The 6,000-nt window shown below is 41.8% G+C and overlaps 1 protein-coding gene across 1 annotated transcript in view; it reads left to right on the top strand.

Moving 5' to 3' along the window:
* Positions 1–6,000, top strand: part of Set1 (SET domain containing 1) — a 350,690-nt gene that overhangs the window by 149,058 nt on the left and 195,632 nt on the right.

Here is a 6,000-nt window from a genome sequence, read left to right as displayed (position 1 = left end):
TCTTCCTACACGTACACATGCCTTACATCCTCGATAAAAACTTTTCACTGCTTCTAACAACTTTCCTCCCACACCATGTATTCTTAATACCTTCCACAGAGCATCTCTATCAACTCTATCATATGCCTTCTCCAGATCCATAAATGCTACATACAAATCCATTTGCTTTTCTAAGTATTTCTCACATACATTCTTCAAAGCAAACACCTGATCCACACATCCTCTACCACTTCTGAAACCACACTGCTCTTCCCCAATCTGATGCTCTGTACATGCCTTCACCCTCTCAATCAATACCCTCCCATATAATTTACCAGGAATACTCAACAAACTTATACCTCTGTAATTTGAGCACTCACTCTTATCCCCTTTGCCTTTGTACAATGGCACTATGCACGCATTCCGCCAATCCTCAGGCACCTCACCATGAGTCATACATACATTAAATAACCTTACCAACCAGTCAACAATACAGTCACCCCCTTTTTTTAATAAATTCCACTGCAATACCATCCAAACCTGCTGCCTTGCCGGCTTTCATCTTCCGCAAAGCTTTCACTACCTCTTCTCTGTTTACCAAATCATTTTCCCTAACCCTCTCACTTTGCACACCACCTCGACCAAAACACCCTATATCTGCCACTCTATCATCAAACACATTCAAAAACCTTCAAAATACTCACTCCTTCTCCTTCTCACATCACCACTACTTGTTATCACCTCCCCATTTGCGCCCTTCACTGAAGTTCCCATTTGCTCCCTTGTCTTACGCACTTTATTTACGTCCTTCCAGAACATCTTTTTATTCTCCCTAAAATTTAATGATACTCTCTCACCCCAACTCTCATTTGCCCTTTTTTTCACCTCTTGCACCTTATATATATATATATATATATATATATATATATATATATATATATATATATATATATATATATATATTTATTTATTTATTCATTTTGCTTTGTCGCTGTCTCCCGCATTTGTGAGGTAGCGCAAGGAAACAGACGAAAGAAATGGCCCAACCCACCCCCATACACATGTATATACATACACGTCCACACACGCAAATATATATACCTATACATCTCAATGTACACATATATATACACACACAGACACATACATATATACCCATGCACTATTCACACTGTCTGCCTTTATTCATTCCCATCGCCACCTCGCCACACATGCAATACCATCCCCCTCCCCCCTCATGTGTGCGAGGTAGCACTAGGAAAAGACAACAAAGGCCCCATTCGTTCACACTCAGTCTCTAGCTGTCATGCAATAATGCCCGAAACCACAGCTCCCTTTCCACATCCAGGCCCCACACATCTTTCCATGGTTTACCCCAGACGCTTCACATGCCCTGATTCAATCCACTGACAGCACGTCAACCCCAGTATACCACATCGATCCAATTCACTCTATTCCTTGCCCGCCTTTCACCCTCCTGCATGTTCAGGCCCCGATCACTCAAAATCTTTTTCACTCCATCTTTCCACCTCCAATTTGGTCTCCCACTTCTCCTTGTTCCCTCCACCTCCGACACATATATCCTCTTGGTGAATCTTTCCTCACTCATTCTCTCCATGTGCCCAAACCATTTCAAAACACCCTCTTCTGCTCTCTCAACCTTGCTCTTTTTATTTCCACACATCTCTCTTACCCTTACATTACTTACTCGATCAAACCACCTCACACCACACATATATGTATATATAAATGTCCATACATGCACATATATATGCATATACATATGCATACACAGACATACATATATACACTTGTACATATTCAGACTTGCTTGCCCTCTTCCATTCCTCGTGACACCCCGCTTCAAAGGAAAATAGCATTGCTACCCCTTGCTTCAGCGAGATAGTGCCAGGAAAACAGACAAAATAAAGCCATATTTGTTCACATACACTCAGTCTCAAGCTGTCTTATGTAATTCATTGAAACCATAGCTCCCTATCCACTTTCAGGCCCCACAGACCTTTCCATGGTTAACCGCAGACATTTCACATGCCCTGGTTCATCCTTTGACAGCGTGTCAACCCCAGTATATCACATCATTCCAATTCCCTCTATCCTTGCATGCCTTTCACTCTCCTGTATGTTCAGGCCCTGATCGCTCAAAATCTTTTTCAATCCATCCTTCCACCTCCAATTTGGTCTCCAGCTTCTGCTCGTTACCTCCACCTCTGACATATATATCCTCTTTGTCAACCTTTCCTCACTCATTTTCTCCATATGTTCAAACCATTTCAACACACCCTCTTCTGCTGTCTCAATCACACACTTTTTATTACCACCCATCTCTTACCCTTTCATTACTTAATTGATCAAGCTACACCTCACACCACATATTGTTTTCAAACATTTAATTTCCACCACATCCACCCTTCTCCATACAACTCCATCTATAGTCCATGCCTTGCAACCATATAATATTTTTGTAACCACTGTTTCTTCAAACATACCCATTTTTGCTCTCCAGGATAATGTTCTCTCCTTCCACACATTCTTCATCACTCCCAGAACTTTCACCCCTTCCCCCACCCTATGACTCACTTCTACTTCCATGGTTCCATTTGCTGCTAAGTCCACTTCTAGATATCTAAAACACTTCACCTCCAACAATTTTTCTCCACTCAAACTTACATCCCAACAAACTTGTCCCTCAACCCTATTGAACCTAATAACCTTGTTTCTTATCACATTTAATCTCAGCTTTCTCCTTTCACTTACTTTTCCAAACTCAGTCACCATATTCTGCAGTTTCTCACCTGAATCAGCCACCAGTGCTGTATAGAGTGACAGAAGTTTTTAGAGATGTCTTTAGCTAAAGACCAGAAAGACCTATCAATGGATGACAAGGAGACATTATCACTCTTCTTTTTGAGTAATGGAGCAAAATGTTCCTCTATTGAAAGGAAGTGTGATAACCTCTCCTCCTCCTCCATTGATAGGTGTTTCTGGTCTTTAGCTGAGGGTATCTTTAGCAATGTCTGTTGCTCTACCATTCCTTAACTTTTCCAATCTTATGGTACTATATCTGTCTCTTCCTTAGACAAAGCAACTCTTTGATTCCCATTCTCCACTAATTCCACCATGAATGACTCTCACTTTCCTTCACCTCCTAATGCTCCTCTTACTATTCCTTTGCCGTTTCCCATAATCTCTTTTTGGACTGTCCAAAAAGTGCTTCTTTCTGTGGCCTTAAGCAAAGCTTATGGTCCTGATGGCATCCATCTCCTTGTATTGAAAGAATGTACCTTTGGACTTGTGTCTGTGCTTTTTCATATTTTCCATTTCTGTTTAAAAACAAAACTTTACCTTCATCTTGAAAGCCTGCATTGATACATCCCATCCCAAAGAAGGGTGACTGTCCTGACCCCTCTAACCATCATCCTATTGCTTTGACATCTTTTTTTTCTTTTCTTTTTTGCTTTGTCGCTGTCTCCCGCGTTTGCGAGGTAGCGCAAGGAAACAGACGAAAGAAATGGCCCAACCCACCCCCATACACATGTATATACATACGTCCACACATGCAAATATACATACCTACACAGCTTTCCATGGTTTACCCCAGACGCTTCACATGCCCTGATTCAATCTACTGACAGCACGTCAACCCCGGTATACCACATCGATCCAATTCACTCTATTCCTTGCCCTCCTTTCACCCTCCTGCATGTTCAGGCCCCGATCACACAAAATCTTTTTCACTCCATCTTTCCACCTCCAATTTGGTCTCCCACTTCTCCTCGTTCCCTCCACCTCCGACACATATATCCTCTTGGTCAATCTTTCCTCACTCATTCTCTCCATGTGCCCAAACCATTTTAAAACACCCTCTTCAGAGGGCTCTCTCAACCACGCTCTTTTTATTTCCACACATCTCTCTTACCCTTACGTTACTTACTCGATCAAACCACCTCACACCACACATTGTCCTCAAACATCTCATTTCCAGCACATCCATCCTCCTGCGCACAACTCTATCCATAGCCCACGCCTCGCAACCATACAACATTGTTGGAACCACTATTCCTTCAAACATACCCATTTTTGCTTTCCGAGATAATGTTCTCAACTTCCACACATTCCTCAAGGCTCCCAGGATTTTCGCCCCCTCCCCCACCCTATGATCCATTTCCGCTTCCATGGTTCCATCCGCTGCCAGATCCACTCCCAGATATCTAAAAACACTTTACTTCCTCCAGTTTTTCTCCATTCAAACTTACCTCCCAATTGACTTGACCCTCAACCCTACTGTACCTAATAACCTTGCTCTTATTCACATTTACTCTTAACTTTCTTGTTTCACACACTTTACCAAACTCAGTCACCAGCTTCTGCAGTTTCTCACATGAATCAGCCACCAGCACTGTATCATCAGCGAACAATAACTGACTCACTTCCCAAGCTCTCTCATCCCCAACAGACTTCATACTTGCCCCTCTTTCCAAAACTCTTGCATTCACCTCCCTAACAACCCCATCCATAAACAAATTAAACAACCATGGAGACATCACACACCCCTGCCGCAAACCTACATTCACTGAGAACCAATCACTTTCCTCTCTTCCTACACGTACACATGCCTTACATCCTCGATAAAAACTTTTCACTGCTTCTAACAACTTGCCTCCCACACCATATATTCATAATACCTTCCACAGAGCATCTCTATCAACTCTATCATATGCTTTGACATCTATCATTTCCAAAGTCTTTGAATCCCTCCTCAACTCCCATATGCTTAGGCACCTTGAAAATCAGTCTGGTGATATTCTTTCCTGTCTTACTAATGTCTGGTCATCATCCCTGAAAAATTTTAGGGAGTCATGTGTAGTTGCCCTTGATATATCCAAAGCTTTTGACTGAGTGTGGCATCTGTTTTTTATCTCTAAGCTCCACTCTTTTGGCTTCCCTCCCTCACTTTGTTCCTTCATATCTACCTTCATGTCTGGCCTGCCAATCTCTGTAGTTGTTGATGGGTCAGCCTTCCCCCCCTTTTTTGTTTCTTTATCAACAGTGGTGTCCCTCAAGGTTCTGTCCTGTCCCCTACACTTTTTCTCCTGTTTTCAATGATTTCCTTTCCTCTTCAAATAATAAGATGCAGTCTTGTGCTAATGACTCAGTACTGTATTCATTCATATCCTTCAATTCTGCTGCTGCTTCTCTCACTCAGTCTGTATCTTGTCTTGTTGCAGCTTCTTCAATAGACTTAGGATATTTCCGTGTGGTAGATGAAATCTAGTTAAGTTTGGTGCCTCCAAGACCTAGTTTCTACCCATCTCTATCGAAATCTCCTTTGACAGCTCTGTAATTCCACCTCTTTGCTCAGTGAACATACTTGGTATGACTGTAACATCCACTCTTTTAGGAAACCCCACATTGCAGCTAAGTCTTTATCTAAGAAACTGGATGTCCTGTTAGATGTCAAAACTTCTCTTCAGATCATTTACTCCATTTATACAAAGGATTGATTTGTCTTTGTATGGTTTTAGCTCTGAATCCTTACTTGACAAAGTTAAGTTGAAAGTGGTCTAACTTATGTAAACTTTCTCAGGCTAACTACCAAACTTGACTCTCTTTCCCTATGCCTCAAAAACTGCCCTAGGCTAACTTCCAAACTTGACCCACTTTCCCTGTGCCTCAGTGTTAGTTCGCTTCTCCTCTTTTATAGGTATTACTTTAGTTTTTGCTCCTGAGAGCCGGAAGCTAATGTGCCCCCATTACTAAGTATACCACACAATACTCAGCAAGCTGCTGCATCACATGATTACTGTGTGGCTATCACCAACTCAAGGTTGGACCATTTTGATAACTGCTTCTTTTCCTACACATTGAAGTTTTGGAACTTTGTACCTTTCTCATGTCTTTCCCAATAATTATGACAGGCTCATTTTAAAAGCTAGGTTTTCCCTTCCTCCAAAATTTGTGAGTACATTACCATGTCTTTTTTTTTTCCCCATTTGTAATTCC

The sequence above is a fragment of the Panulirus ornatus genome, chromosome 2 (genome assembly GCF_036320965.1).
Source record: "Panulirus ornatus isolate Po-2019 chromosome 2, ASM3632096v1, whole genome shotgun sequence".
NCBI classification, from domain to species: Eukaryota; Metazoa; Arthropoda; class Malacostraca; order Decapoda; family Palinuridae; genus Panulirus; species Panulirus ornatus.
This window is presented reverse-complemented; position numbering and strand designations above follow the sequence as displayed.